At 42.5% G+C, this 16,614-nt stretch overlaps 1 protein-coding gene across 12 annotated transcripts in view; it reads left to right on the plus strand.

Moving 5' to 3' along the window:
- Positions 1 to 16,614, plus strand: part of LOC101106806 (cytidine monophosphate-N-acetylneuraminic acid hydroxylase) — a 304,828-nt gene that overhangs the window by 222,771 nt on the left and 65,443 nt on the right. The window contains exon 2 of one of the 12 annotated variants that reach the window (XM_060403431.1): positions 16,253 to 16,523. The exons of 10 other annotated variants lie outside the window; for them this stretch is intronic. The gene's annotated coding sequence lies outside the window, so the exon portion shown is untranslated. The remainder of the gene's footprint in view (positions 1 to 16,252; positions 16,524 to 16,614) is intronic. One more of the 12 variants, XM_060403428.1, reaches the window with a different exon arrangement.

Here is a 16,614-nt window from a genome sequence, read left to right on the forward strand (position 1 = left end):
AACCCAAGTATTCCATAGGTTAACCTATATTTGCAACAACCTAAATGTGTCATGTGGATATATCTTTGGCATGAAGTCAAGTCCTTTCTTTTGTGAATCCAGACTTCTCTCAGAGGCTGGCCCTTCTTGGCTGCATGTTTGCCGCGGTGGGTGCAGACCGTCTCTACCTGGCCCTGGTAGTCCCCCCAGTGAGAGTTGGGGGATTCCATGTGCTTTATTTCTTCTGTGTAAATTTTCTCTAACTGGACTGTGTGGGGCTACTGCTGTGTGTCTGTAGCCTCCTAGCCTGACAAGATCTGTAAGATTTTCCTTTTATACTAACAGAAACTTAATTTAAGCATCACTCGAGTACTTTTTTTCCCCAGTAATGAAAACAATCATTTATTATGCTCACAGAGCCTATAGGTCAGGCTCTGTGGTCAGACGTTCTCAGTTAGTGCATAGCGGCAGGGGTAGCTTGTTTCTGCAACGTGCTTTCTGGAGCCTCAGATGGAAGACTTGAGCAGGGGTGGGATGAGGGGATGGAGCCCTTGGAAAGCTCACTCTCTCACATGCCCGGGGTGGATGGAGCCTGAGTCCTCAGCTGGAGGGGCCAGACACCTGCATATCGTTCCTTCATGTGGCCCAGGCTTCTTCCCAACGTGGTGACTGGCTTCCAAGGACAGGCTCCAAAGAGTGGGCTAGGTGGAAGCTGTATGATTTTAGACCCAGCTTCAGAAGCCACGAAACACCAATCTGTCATATTCTCCGTTGTTTGGAGCAGTCCCAAGCTCCCACCCAGATTCCAGTGGAAGGAACACAAATCTCAGTGAGAGGAATGTCAATCACCTTGTAAGAACAGCCACATGGGAAGGTGCTGACATGTTCGGAAATGCAAACATACCACTTTCCCTAATTCCTGGGAACGCAATCTTTCATTTTCCAAACTGGAAGATACTCGGTCAGATATTTCCCCCACACACAGAAAAATGTAATATGGGCTTCCCAGGTGGTGCTAGTGGTAAAGAACCTATCTGCCAATACTAGAGACGTAAGAGACGAGACACAGGTTTGATCCCTGGGTCGGGAAGAGCCGTTGGAGGAGAGCATACCAACCTGCTCCAGGATTCTTGCCTAGGAAGTCCCATGCACAGAGGAGCCTGGTGGGCTAAGGCCATGGGGCAGCAAAGACTCGGCCACACACACCCCCAAAAAATGTAATGTAAGATTGGACCTGCTGAAACGACGAGGGGATCACACATTTATCCCCCTAGAGTCTAGTTCTACTGCTGCTGCTGCTGCTGCTGCTGCTAAGTCGCTTCAGTCGTGTCCGACTCTGTGCGACCCCGTAGACGGCAGCTGACCAGGCTCTGCCGCCCCTGGGACTCTCCAGGCAAGAACACTGGAGTGGGTTGCCATTTCCTTCTCCAATGCATGAAAGTGAAAAGTGAAAGTGAAGTCGCTCAGTCATGTCCGACTCTTAGCGACCCCATGGACTGCAGCCCACCAGGCTCCTCCGCCCATGGAATTCTCCAGGCAAGAGTGCTGGAGTAGGGGTGCCATTGCCTTCTTCGAGAGTCTAGTTCTAGTAGCTTTTTAATCATATATCTTTCATTTATTGTAGCTGCCCTGGAAGTAAATATCTTAAGAAAAATTATTTCAGTTATATTTATTTTGACCTTTACTGACCTAAATCTGACTCTACATAAAGTTAGTATATTCCTCTTGGTGCTTTCTCAATACATAGGATGGTCACCAGGAAGATAAGTGGCTACAAGTGAGGTCAAATCTGATGCAAGACCCAACAGTTTGAACAGGATAACCACATTTCCTGCAAGTGGTATTCTTTGAGTAGTGGTCAGTGTCATGTCTTCTTCATTCAATTTAGTTCTGAAAGAATGTATGCATCAGGCTTACAACATCTACCCCTTTCAAATGGAAAATCCTGCTTCTCCATGTTTATATAAGAAATTCAGTTCTAGGCGGTTTGGAAACTGGAAATGAAACAGGCCTCAGAAGGAATGGAGATTAAACCCAGAGCTACATCTTCACAGCATTAAGGGGGAGGAACCTAAGTTCTCAGACCTAAGAAACAGTGCTCTTATCTTCACGTGGTAGATGCCCCTGGCCCTGTGCATCAGATCAGGGGGTCAGTTCAAGAAACTCTGGTCTTGAACTTGAAGGAGAAGAAGAACTCAAAGAACTAAATGCAAACTTCTGCTTCTTAGGGCTACAGTTCTGCAACTTAAAAAAAAAGATGATTTCCTTCAACTTGCCCTTCTCTCCATCGACAGCAGGGCAGGTCTGTGTCATCACTCTCCTTTAAGGTGAGCTCCATTCCCCGGCACACACAGTGATGATGATCCAGTCAGTTCTGGCGAGCCTGCAGCTACCAGCACAGCATGCATGTAGGTAGTAGAGCTCATTATGGCAGCATTCAACTGCACAGAAGGCAGGTGTCACAACAGAGGAAGAGAATGTGTATCCTCCTGCGAGTATGTTTCAATCTTGATATATCGCGGGAAGAGGGCGCCCCTGGTGCTTTATTAAGAGGGAAACTGAATAAGCTAATGGGCTTTATTGATGTTGGCTTGTTTGGAAAATAGGAATAGGAATCCATTTAGCCTTAAGTTTTAACTTTTTAATCCACAGGTTGAATATTTAAGGTGTGGCTCAAAATTTATGATTACTGGTTACATCAACATTAACATAATCAAATCTTGCTCTTTTTTGTTTTAACGAGTAGTAGTGTATCTTTTCCTGTCCTTTTATTTTCCACATCCTGTATTGTAGTTTAGTCCCTAAGTAGTGTCTGGCTCTTGCGTCCCCATGGAATATGCCCTGCTAGGCTCCTCCATCCTTGGCATTTCCCAAGCAGTAATACTGGAGTGGGTTACCATTTCCTTCTCCAGGAGATCTTTCCAGGTGAGGGCTCGAACCTGCATCTCCTGCTTTGGCAAGCAGATTCTCTACCACGAGCCACCAGGGAAACCTCTGCTGTATTGTATCTGAAATGAATTTCTTACAGACAGCATATTGTTGATTCATGGCTTTTCATTCCCTTTGCCAATTTCTGTCTTGTAATTACTGTATTTGAACTACTTATATTTAAGGTGATTGTTTTTTGGTTTTGTTTTTTTGTTTCTTGTGTGTGTCTTTTGCTTGTTTGTTTGGCTGTGCCACCCACATGTCTTGTGGGATCTTAGTTCCCCGAGCAGGCATAGAACCTTGCCCCCTGAACCTGTGCACCCTGCAGTATAAGCACGGAATCCCAACCTGTGAACTGCCAGGAAGTCCCAAAAGTAATTATTAACTTAGAGCTTCGGTATTGCATTCTAGTTTTTGTTTTGTTTGTTTCCTCTGTGTTTTGTTCCTTGGTTTCTCTTTGTGTACCTTCCTTTGGTTGCTTGAACATGCTTTAGATTTCATCTTGACTGGAACTGAGAGCTTCATTGAATAATTTTTGTGTGGCAAAATACATATAAAACATGAAATTCACAATCTTATCCATTTTTAAGTGTACACTCAGTGGCATTAAGTACATTTTCAGGGTTGTGTAACAGTCACTACTATTCCAGAACATTTTCATCAACTCAAACAGAAGCTATGTACCCATTAAACAATACCTTCCTACCCTCCAGCCTTTGGTACCCCTGTTTTACAGTGTTTCATCTAAGTGAAATTGTACAATATGTGTCCTTTTGTGTCTGGCTGATTTCACTTAGCATGTTTTCAAGTTGCACCCATGTGGCAGCATGTATCAGAATTTCATTTCTTTTTAATGACTGAATAACACTGCATTGTATATATACCACCTTCTACTTATCAGCTCATCTGTGGATGAACTCGGGTAGTTTCCACCTTGTGGCTGTTGTGAATAATGCTGCTAAGAACATTAGTATACAGGTATCTGTATGAGTCCCTGCTTTTTGGATGTATACGTATAAACTGAGTTGCTGGATCATACTGAATAAGTTTTTAAAACACGAGATGCTCTCCAAATATTCTGTGACAGCGAGGAAACTGATTGTCCCAGAACTCAAAAAAGAAAGATGAGAACAATGTCGCAGAACGCCATAGAGGACTTACTCCTTGAGTTCTCCTTTATGACATGATGTCGAGGAGTTCCTCAGGGTTCTTCAATCGCTCCTCTTACCATCTCTTGAGTCTTTCAGCAGTATGGGTGGTGAGGTGACCTAAAAGGTCTCTCTATGCAGGGGATGCTACTTGGTGAACCAGGATCAGGTTAGAGGAAGGAAAGGGTTTCCAGAAAACCTTTTTTCAGGACATAGTTTGGAGAAGGTTTATAAATTCCATTATATTAGTTTTTTGAGTCAAGAATCAGAAAGAACTCAGTTTCATGGATAGAGAAACTGGGTTTCCATTACCAAATTTGCCACTAACTGTGCACCAAACTGTAGGAAGGTGACTTAACCCCATCCAATATGGGAGGCAGAAGAGCAGGAGGGTTGAACTGGATACTGTAAAGTCTCTTTCAGCTCTAAGCAGCTATGTTTTTTTAACTTTTACAGATCTCTTTTTCTCTAGATCACATTTTTGGAGAATTCCTTGATTCTATTACTAGGTCCAGGCTTGGTAGATTTGTGGAATGAACTAACACCAAATGTCTCATCCCAGAAATTCTTTTTTGTTTTTCATCCCGGAAACTCTTGTTTATGTCTGTCTTGTCATGCATCTGTTTAGCTCAAAATATGTGCCCCGAGTTTATCTAATATGACAAATATACCCATACTACTGGCCAGACTTATAGGATATTGCCACACTGGAGATGTATTTTATATTATAAAACTTCAGAATAACAATGGTTTTCTTAAAACCATTTGCTCTCCTTAGCTGTTTTCCACAAATATTCTCACCCTTCACAAACATCCAGCTTTTTCTATAAACCGTTCTTCTGGTTTTGACTGAATTTCCCCTAGAAATTATAGTAATATAGATTTAGAAGTGTCTTGGCCCTCATTTCCCTCTGAGGACAAACCTAGACAGCATATTAAAAAGCAGAGACATTACTTTGCCGACAAAGCTCTGTCTAGTCAAAGTTATGGTTTTTCCAGTAGTCATGTATGGATGTGAGAGTTGGAGCATAAACAAAGCTGAGTGCTGAAGAATTGATGGTTTTGAACTGTGGTGTTAGAGAAGACTCTTGATAGTCCCTTGGACTGCAAGGAGATCAAACCTCTCAATCCTAAAGGAAATCAGTCCTGAATATTCATTGGAAGGACTGATGCTGAAGCTGAAGCTCCAATAGTTTGGCCAACTGATTCAAAGAACTGACTCATTAGAAAAGACCCTGAGGCTGGGAAAGATTGAAGGCAGGAGAAGGGGATGACAGAGGATGAAATGGTTGGATTGTATCACTGACTCAATGGACATGAGTTTGAGCAAGCTCTGGGAGTTGGTGATGGACAAGGAAACCTGGTGTGCTGCAGTCCACAGGGTCGGAAAGAGTCAGACATGACTGAGCAACTGAACTAAACTGGCCCTCATTTCCCTCTAAGGACAGGCTTTCAGTTCACTTCAGTTCAGTTCAGTCATGTCCGACTCTTTGCGACCCCATGAATCACAGCACGCCAGGCCTCCTTGTCCATCACCAACTCCCAGAGTTCACTCAGACTCACGTCCATCGAGTCAGTGATGTCATCCAGCCATCTCATCCTCGGTTGTCCCTTCTCCTCCTGCCCCCAATCAGAGTCTTTTCCAATGAGTCAACTCTCTTCGCATGAGGTGGCCAAAGTACTGGAGTTTCAGCTTTAGCATCATTCCTTCCAAAGAAATCCCAGGGTTGATCTCCTTCAGAATGGACTGGCTGGATCTTCTTGCAGTCCCAGGGACCCTCAAGAGTCTTCTCCAACACCACAGTTCAGAAGCATCAATTCTTCGGTGCTCAGCCTTCTTCACAGTCCAACTCTCACATCCATACATGACTACTGGAAAAACCATAGCCTTGACTAGACGGGCCTTAGTTGGCAAAGTAATGTCTCTGCTTTTGAATATACTATCTAGGTTGGTCATAACTTTTCTTCCAAGGAGTAAGCGCCTTTTAATTTCATGGCTGCAATCACCATCTGCAGTGATTTTGGACCCCCCCAAAATAAAGTCTGACACTGTTTCCACTGTTTCTCCATCTATTTCCCATGGAGTGATGGGACCGGATGCCATGATCTTCATTTTCTGAATGTTGAGCTTTAAGCCAGCTTTTTCACTCTCCTCTTTCACTTTCATCAAGAGGCTTTTTAGTTCCTCTTCACTTTCTGCCATAAGGGTGATATCATCTGCCTATCTGAGGTGATTGATATTTCTCCCGGCAATCTTGATTCCAGCTTGTGTTTCTTCCAGCCCAGCATTTCTCATGATGTACTCTGCATAGACGTTAAATAAGCAGGGTGACAATATACAGCCTTGACGTCCTCCTTTTCCTATTTGGAACCAGCCTGCTGTTCCCTGTCCAGTTCTAACTGTTGCTTCCTGGCCCGCATACAGATTTCTCAAGAGGCAGGTTAGGTGGTTTGGTATTCCCATCTCTTTCAGAATTGTCCACAGTTTATTGTGATCCACACAGTCAAAGGCTTTGGCATAGTCAATAAAGCAGAAAGAGATGTTTTTCTAGAACTCTCTTGCTTTTCCATGATCCAGCGGATGTTGGCAATTTGATCTCTGGTTCCTCTGCCTTTTCTAAAACCAGCTTGAACATCAGGAAGTTCACGGTTCACATATTGCTGAAGCCTAGCTTGGAGAATTTTGAGCATTACTTTACTAGCGTGTGAAATGAGTGCAATTGTGCGGTAGGACAGGCTTAGTGTTTGTTGTTTTATAGCATTCAAAAATATGCACCATTCTAGGTGTTAGGGATATAGCAATGGACAGACAAGCATGACCCCTACTTTCACTTAGCTTAATGTTGAGGGATGAAGACAGATTTTTGAATAAATAATAATAGGTGTGCTAGATATTAAGGAGAAATGCAAAGTTCTGCATGTTACAGGATTTTTTAAAAATAAATATATCTTATTTATTTGTTTACTTTGGGGAGTGCTACGCTGAGTCTTCCTTGCTGTGTGCAGGTGTTCTCTAGTTGTGGTGAGCAGGGGCTACTCTCCAGTTGCCCTTCATGGGCTTTGCATTGCGGTGGCTTCTCTTGTTGCAGAGCACGGCTCTAGGTTTCAGTAGTTGCAGCATGTGGGCTCAGTTGTTCTAATGCTCTGGCTTGGTTTCCCTAAGTCATGTGGGAATCCCCCCCAACCAGGGATGAAACCCATGTCCCCTGCAGGCAGGTGGATTCTTAATCCCTAGACCACCAGGGAAGTCCCACTGTAGGATATAATAAGGGGTTTTAACTGAATCTGTGGGTATCAGAAATTTCTAGACAAAGTAACATTTAAAGTGAAATCTGAGTTGGAGTTAGGCAAAGATGATGAAAGAGGACATTCAAGCAGAAGGAACAGTTGAAAGGGAAAATGTCCACTGAACGTTAGAAGAACAGTAAGGTTAAACTGGCCAGAGCGGAAAGAGGGAAGAGAGTGGTAGGAGAAAAGACTGGAGAGGCAGGCACAAGTCTGACCAGGATGCAAGTTATTAGTTATACTAAGTATTTTGGACTCTATCCTCAAGGAAGTTGGAAATCATTGAGAGTTTAAGACAGAAAAGAGACAGAATTAAATCTGACATTTACAAAGCTCTTTTGGCTGTAATGTAGCAAGTAAGTTGAAGGCAGGTTGGCAAGAGAAATGGCAGAAAGCTTAGTTATGATGTTCCTGGTGCAGTTGGATGAGAACAGTATGGGCTTAGACCAGGGTACCCTGTTCATTTGGAGGTGACAGGCTTTGACGTTTCTTAGAAATAGAGGGAGGAGGGAGAACAAAAAGGCAAGACTGAAAGGAGAACAGTATGTTTCAAACAGAAACTGTCAGTTGCAGCTGAGCTATCCAGTAAAGGGACAACTGAAAAGCATTGTTTGGATTTCATGATGTGGAAGATATTGCTGCCTTAAGATGGCGTGAAGGGGGTAAAGTTCATATGGGGTGGCTCGAGGGGTCAATGGAAAGTAAAGAAAAAGGAGGATCAGAAACAGTGAGTGACTACTATTTTTCACTGTTTTGGCTGTGAAAGTGGAGAGAATCATTGCTGGGAGATACTTGGTGAGTTACGAATGAATACTTTTCAAACTAGGAGAGGCTTGCATATACATATATATGTATGTGCTTGTGCTGAGTTGTGTCTGACTCTTTGCAGCCCTGTGGACCATAGCCCACCAGGCTCCTCTGTCCATGGGATTTTTCAGGCAAGAACACTGGGGTGGGTTGCCATTTCCTTCTCCAGGGGATCTTCCTGACCCAGGGATCGAAGCCCAGTCTCCTGCATTGCATGCGGATTCCTTACCACTTGAGCCATCAGGGAAGCCCTGTATATACATAAACATACATAAATGCTAAAATGGAGTAGCAGGTAGAGGGGAGAGTGGAAGCGTTAGGAGAGAAAGGGACAAAGCCAAAGGTTCCTGGGATTATGGATTGCAGGAGGAATTCTGGAGCCAAGGTGGAGGAGTTGGTCCCTTGTTAAATTTTGCTGACATTTTCCGATTAGATGTCTGTCTCCTTCACTAGGCTGTGAACTCCTGAAAATCAGGGAATGTACCTTCTTTGTTTGTTTATTTCTTTTTTTTGGCTGCATTTAGTGGGATCTTAGTTTCCTGACCAGGGATTGAACCATGCCCTCAGCAGTGAAAGCAAGGGGTCTTAACCACTGGACTGCCAGGGAATTCCCTTTCCTTGAATTTCTATCTCCAGCATTCAGTCTAAGATTCACCACCCAAAGTTCACCTGTGCGTGTTTAGCTGAACTGTGAGTCCTTTGTGGTAGGAAGGCCACAGATGTTTTCCTTTAAGGGTAAAGGATTGGGATCAACTTGAGAGTGGGCTCCTGAAATAGAATTTTTTAAATGACCAAGAGCTGTGGAATGGCAGAGTTGTCTGGCAGTTGTGAGGCTAATAATTTGGGTTTATAGCTGATGGGAAGGCCTCAGCTGAAATTAATCAAGGGGAGATCAAGAGCAACCTATAATACACAAATCAAGAATAGCTAAAAAATGAACTCCCTCCATCTTGGTTTTCTCCTTGGTCCAGAAAAGAAGAACAATCCAACAGCAGGATTGCACAGGAATCTTTAGGGAAAGCAACAATGCTTGCTCCTTTGGAGTCCTGTTTTCACCACTGGGATATAACTGTTTGCTCAGACTATGAACAGAACAACAAATAGCTGACCTCTAATGTTCCTCCATCCATTTTCTCTTACGTCTTGTACAAATTGAGACGTTAAACTAATTCAAGTGAAGCAATTACATTAGAATGATTCTTCTGTACTGGCAGGGATGCCTTTAACATTGATGAGCAAATGTTATTCCATATTTATTTGTTTTCCTGAAATTTCAAAATGTTTGATATTTATGTGACTTTCTCCTAGGAATGAGAAAAGGAAATGGAAGTGGCGCTTTAGTGTTTTGTAGGAAGGGAAAATGGAAGCAAGATGAAAAAGACATATGGATTTGGTTACAGAAGCAAACTAGTTAATACTTCTAAGAAGGGAATATGCTGAGGATCTGTTTGTTGAACCAGTATTATTAAAATTTACAGGGTGCCCTGGCCTAGGTTCTTCTTTCCACATATTGGAAATAAAAAGAAGATACTGCTGGACTTTTGGAGCTCATAATCTAGAATGCTCACAGTCTTAGAATGAATTCAAGTTTCACTGAGACTATTCGGGGAGAGAGTTCTTTAGGTTCTAGCAAATGGAGCATACACATAAAGACCTCCTTGCAAATGGGGAGAAAGAATGATTTTATTACTCAGTATAAGTACTCTATAAATCCTAGTATAGACTTTTTTGATAAAAGCTAGATTGCAGAACATGTCTGAGGACAGAGGCTTATGCAGGGTCCTTAGTCTTCCATCCTGGATTTCTGCTAGAGGACTCGCACGTCCCAGTGTTATCTGTGGAGATATTACTGGTCTTGCGGAGGAGATTCTGAGTCCAGCCAGTAGGCTAGAAAAGGACCCCAGGCCTCCCCTCGTCACTGGCCCATTCCTTGGTGGTCTTGCCCACTCATGAACTTGATCTTGCAAATGCCAGTGTCTGGTTGTTCAGATTAGTCTTTTTCCCTTCTCTTGTGTGCCATGGAAACACAAGAAGTGGGACGTGTGTTTTCCCCTATCCTGAAATGAGAAGAAGGGTTCTCTGAGATTTGCTGGATCCTCGCAGCAAATCCCGCTTTCTACTTGAGGTTTTGCTGTCTGAAAATAAATGGGTGAGACAGACAGTTTCTGTAATGAGGTCAGTAAGGTAAGGGAGCCTGGAAAACAGGGGCATTTAAGGTCAGGTAGAAAAGAAGGAGAAAAACAAAACAAACCAAAGAGAGCTAGAACAAAACAAAAGCAGAGCGTAATGGAGACCCAGGAGAGAGTGTATTTCATTCTCAGATTTCTAGAGAATAGTAACGTTTCAAGAAGGAGGTAGGCAGCAGTACTGGGTCTAATAATGAGGTCAAGGTAATAATGAAATAAGGACTGACAACTGCTCCTTACCCTTCACAGTGCGGAAGCTACTGATGGCCTTTGTCCTAGTGGATTGGTGGGAAAAGCCAGATGCCGTGGGGGAAGAACACGGTTAGAGAACTGAGAGGAGAAAGAAGGGTAGCAAGAAACTTGGCAGATGGGGAAAAAGAGAGAGAGGATAGTTGGTGAAAGATGTTATCATCTCAGGGAGGTTTTTTTGTTTTTTGTTTGTTTTTTGCACATTCATTTATTTATTTGGCTGCACTGGGTCTTATTTGTGGCACACGGGGTCTGTAGTTGCAGCATGCAAACTCTTTGTTTTGGCCTGTGCGATCTTATTCCCCAGCCAGGGATAGAACCTGGGTTTCCTGTACTGGGATCACGGAGTCTTAGCTACTGAACCACCAGGGACATCCCAGGGAGGTTTTTATTAGGACAGTGACTAGAGGTCTAGAGACAAAGGGTGTTGTGTGGGTGAGCTCAGGGAGATAACGAATCTTCCACTAGAGAAGGCTGGAGGTCTTCTTTAGGGAATGGAGTGTTCTGTTAAAGAAGATTTTCACCAAAGAGATTGAGGCTGTGAGAACTAGGGTACTGTGGAACTGATTTTCTGAAGGCATAGTTGAAAAGTGAATATTCTAAGTCCTTATAAGTCTGAAAAATCTCTATTTTATCACCTTGCTTGGATTACAGATAGGCTGTAGAATTCTCCCTCAAAATTGTGTAAATATGTATGCTTCCAGGTGGTTCCCTGGCATTCAGTTTACGAATGAGAGGACGGATGTCAGCAAGTTTCTTTTCCCTGTCTGGTTCTCAATTTGGGGGTGACTTTGGTGGAGGGAGTAGGGTAGGGTAGGGTAGGGGCATGGTGTGGAAGCTTGTGGGATTTAAGGTGGTTTTTTTTTTTTTTTTTAGCATTTCTAAATTTCATCAGATTATCTATAGGATGCCTTTTTTCAGTATTCCTGAAATCGTTAGATTCTTTAAATATGAAATCAACTTTTTCTTCAGTTCAGAGAAGTTCTATTCTTTCCTTGATTATTTCTTCTTCGTTTATTGTCTTTTCTCCTTCTGGACATCCTGTTATACAGAAATTAGTTATCATTGGTTTTTCTTCCTGATATTTTTTCATATTTTTTCTCTCTCACTTTCTCCTTCTCTTTCACCCTTTTCTGTTGTTATTTTAGATTCCTTAAATTGATTTCCTCTGTCACAGATTTTAGATTTGGTTTTTGACATATTATGCTGCTAGTTAAGGCCACTACTTATTTTGTTTTGTTTGAACACTCATGGTTTTATTTATTTTTGAACTTTTTGTTCTCTTATTGCCCCCCTTTTTCATACCTCCTGTTTCATTTACTCATCTTCCTGAATGTCACCCTGTCCTTGGAGATTAAATAAAATGTCTAATTCCCAATTCCATACCTGATGAGTAGGTCTCCAAACCTGCCCACCGGAAATTTAAAGTATGTATAGAGACAAAGGGTATTGTGTGAGTGAGTGCCGGGAGATTATGAATCTTCTACTACAGAACGCTGGAGGGCTTCTTTAATAAAGTGTTCGGTTACAGGGGGTTTTCATCGAACCAATATGACTGGGTTCAGTCATGTATTCAGTCCAGATGGTCTCAACACCCTACTCTCTTGAGGCTACAGACTTGAAACAGCTCCCACTTCGGGAACGGTGGGCAAACATGTATTTAAGGCGGGGAAGGGGTGATGAACTTCCCGTTGCCCATCCAGCTTGAGGATCAATGGGTGGTCATGTCCTCCTGAATGACCCCCACCATCCTGTCTCTCTTATTACCACCCACTTTCACCTATTTGTGCTAGTCTAAGAACTTCTTCCATTTTTCAATTGGGGAAAATCGTTTAATGATATAGCACAATGTTCAGGATATAGTGTTAGGAGAAAAATCAGGTTACAAATAGTGTAAGTGATATGATCTTTCTTATTGTATGTAGAAATACATATATATACACATACATTCATATACTTATATACATATATAGATATATCTCAACACATAGAAAGAGAAAAGAATATGTATCAGAACGTTAATGTTATTTAACTCTGGGTGGTGAAATTATCAGTGGCTTTAATTTTCTTTTTGTTTATCTGTAATTTCTGAATTTTCCCCAATCAGTGTATTATTTTTTTGTTGAGAAAAAAAATAGACTTTCTTTTCTTTTAAGGAATCTGAGCATTCTCCAAAATAACACAGTGGAAGAATTTCCTTCTTTTGTACCCTAGTTTCCTTTGTTTCTTTGTCAATACATAAGTGAAAAAGGTGTTGCCAAACCCGTTACAACCTGGGCCAAACCTAAATCAAACCTCTTATGATTAGACAGTGGAGGTGATGAATAGATTCAAGGGATTAGATCTGGTACACAGAGTGCCTGAAAAACTATGGACAAACGTTTGTAATATTATACAGGAGGCAGTGACCAAAACCATCCCAAAGGAAAAGAAATGCAAGAAGGCAAGGTGGTTGTCTGAGGAGGCTTTACAAATAGCTGAGGAAAGAAGAGAAGTGAAAAGCAAGAAAGAAAGGAAAAGACTATATCCAACTGAATGCAGAGTTCCAGAGAATAGCAAGGAGAGGCAAGAAATCCTTCATAAGTGAACAGTGCAAAGAAATAGGGGAAAACAATAGAATGGGAAAGACTAGAGATCTCTTCAAGAAAACTGGAGATCTCATGGGAACATTTCTTGCAGGGATGGGCACGATAAAGGACAGAAACAGTAAGGACGTTAACAGAACCAGAAGAGATTAAGAAGAGGTGGCAAGAATATACCAAAGAACTATACAAAAAAGGTCTCAATGACCTGGATAACCAAGATGATGTGGTCACTTATCTAGAACCAGACATCTTGGAGTGTGAAGTCAAGTGGGCCTTAGGAAGCATTATAGCATTACTACCAACAAAGCTAGTGGAGGTGATGGAATTCCAGTTGAGGTATTTAAAATCCTAAAAGATGATCCTGTTAAAATGTTGCACTCACTATGTCAGCAAATTTGGAAAACCCAGCAGTGGCCACAGGACTGGAAATGATCAGTTTTCATTTCAATCCCAAAGAAAGGCAATGCCAAAGAATGTTCAAGCTACCATACAACTGTGCTCATTTCACATGCTACCAAGGTAATGCTCAAAATCCTTCAAGCTAGGCTTCCACAGCACGTGAACTGAGAACTTCCAAATAAACAAGCTGGATTTAGAAAAGGCAGAGGAGCCAAAGATCAAACTTCCAACATTTGTTGGATTGTAGAAAGAGCAAGGGAGTTCCCAAAAAACCTCTACTTCTGCTTCATTGACAGTGTCAAAGCCTTTGACTCTGTGGATCACAACAAACTGGAAAATTCTTAAAAAGATGGGAGTACAAGATCACCTTACCTGTCTCTTGAGAAACCTGTATGTGGGTCAAGAAGCAACGGTTAGAACAGGATACAGAACAGCTGATTGGCTCAAAGTTGGGAAAGAAATATGAGAAAGCTGTATATTATCACTCTGATTATTTAACTTCTATGCAGAGTATATCATGTGAAATGCAGTACTGGATGAATCACAAGCTGGGATCCAGATTGCCAGGAGAACTATCACATCAGATATGCAGATTGATGCTTTTGAACTGTGGTGTTGGAGAAGACTCTTGAGAGTCCCTTGGACTGCAAGGAGATCCAACCAGTCTGTCCTAAAGGGAATCAGTCCTGAATATTCATTGGGAGGCCTGATGCTGAAGCTGAAGCTGAAGCTCCAATACTTTGGCCACCTGATGCAAAGAACTGACTCATTGGAAGAGACCCTAATGCTGGGAAAGATTGAAGGCGGGAGGAGAAGGGGATGAGAGAGAATGAGATGGTTGGATGGCATCACCGACTCAATGGACATGAGTTTGGGTAAACTCCAGGAGTTGGTGATGGACACCGAGGCCTGGCGTGCTGCAGTCCATGGGGTCACAAAGAGTTGGACACGACTGAGCAACTGACGACAGAGGATGAGATGGCTGGATGGCGTCACCGACTTGATTGACGTGAGTTTAAGTGAACTCCAGGAGATGGTGATGGACAGGGAGGCCTGGCGTGCTACGATTCATGGGGTCGCAAAGAGTCAGACGCGACTGAGCGACTGAACTGAACTGAACTGAACTGAGCAACTGAACTGAACTGAACTGAATGGCAGAAAGGGAAGAGGAACTAAAGAGCCTCTTAATGAGGGTGAAAGAGGAGAGTGAAAAAGCTGGCTTAAAACTCAATATTAAGAAACTAAGATCATGGCATCCAGTCCCATCACCTCATGGCAAATAGATGGGGGGAAAGTGGAAGCAGTGACAGACTTTGTTTTCTTAGGCTCCAAAATCACTGTGGATGGTGACTGCAGCTATGAAATTCAAAGACACTTGCTCCTTGGAAGGAAAGCTATGACAAACCTAGACAGCGTATTTAAAAACAGAGACACCACTTTACTGACAAAGGTCCATATAGTCAAAGCTATGGTTTTTCCAGTAGTGGTGTATGGATGTGAAAGTTGGACCAAAACAAAGGCTGAGCACTAAAAAAGTGATGCCTTTGAATTGTGGTGTTGGAGAAGACTCTTGAGACTTCCTTGGACTGCAAGGAGCTCAAACCAGTCAATCCTAAAGGAAATCAACCCTGAAAGGTCTGATGCTGAAACTGAAGCTCCAATACTTTGGTCACCTGATGGGAAGAGCTGGCTCACTGGAAAAGACCTTGATGCTGGCAAAGATTGAAGGCAAAAGGAGAAGGTGGTGACAGAGGATGTGATGGTTAGATAGCATACCTGACTCAATGGATAGGAATTTAAGCAAACTCCAAGAGATAGTGGAGGACAGAGGAGCCTGCTGTGCTGCAGTCCATGGGGTTGCAGAGAGTCAGATATGACTTATTGACTAAATTTTTGTCGTCGTTCAGTCATTGAACATTCAGTCATGACTTAGTGACTGAATAATACAATACAATACAACAAATCTGTTCTCTCCTTAAGAATATTCAGTGGATTGAATTCAGGTTCCTGATGATGTATGCAACATAGGATGTTACCGTCATTAGCCATAGTAGCCACCACTGATGGTGAGCTGGTGAGCCCTGTGGAAACTCAGGAAGGAAAGAATATCTGCCATTTAGCAGCCATCAGACTGCAACCACACTCTACAGTGAGCCCTGAGGAAACTCAGGATATGGAAACACAGGATACTGGCTCAGATGGGTGAGGTACATATCAGAAGAATGATTTCAGTAAGCCCAGACTCTTGTACCTTCCCATACATAGAAAAGTGCTAAATTCCTCAACTTGAGATATTTGGTTTTCCTTTAATTAACAATATCTTTCGGTGTTCAGACTACCACACCTTTGTTGCAAAGCTTTTGTATAATCTGATTCCCCCATCACTTCCTCAGAGCAGTTCTCTTAGGGTTTACTTGAGATGCTGCCTCCTGGGCTTGAAATCCTAAATATTCTCACTGAAGAGAGTCTAACTCTCGACGTTGAGGCTGTGAATATTTTTTAAGTTGACACTGCTATGAAACTGACAATTTTGTGCCTCAACATACTAGTGAAAAGGGTGTAAGTCCTTGTTTCTTTTACAAAATCCATCTTGGGGAGAGATGTCTTGGCTCTAATTGCTCGATTTGTTGTTTTTTTCCTGATGGCTGACTTTCCCCCACCATTCTTGATTTCTCTTATTTCTAAGCCGGAGTCTGACTTCCTCTTGGCCGTTGGTGCGGTTTCCCTCAGCAACTGCATGTCCTGCTTCAGTTTCTTCTGGTGGTTTCCCGCTTCCTTTCCGTAAGTGAGGCTTATGTAGAATTTATTAAGCATGTAATAAATATACAACCATACAACCTCCAGCAATAACACATGAACTCTAGAGGGTGCTGTTATAACATAAACTAGCTATCGCTCTTCTCTCAGATATCTGAATCACTCGTGGCCAGGAGTACATAACAGACTCATTACCTTCTGTCCTCTTTTGTTTACCTGATGCATCTATTCCTTATATTATACCTCTGGTGCCAGCTGACTTGAGTTGTCCATATGGTTATCTTAGGGCTT

This window comes from Ovis aries, chromosome 20 (assembly GCF_016772045.2).
Source record: "Ovis aries strain OAR_USU_Benz2616 breed Rambouillet chromosome 20, ARS-UI_Ramb_v3.0, whole genome shotgun sequence".
NCBI lineage: Eukaryota > Metazoa > Chordata > Mammalia > Artiodactyla > Bovidae > Ovis > Ovis aries.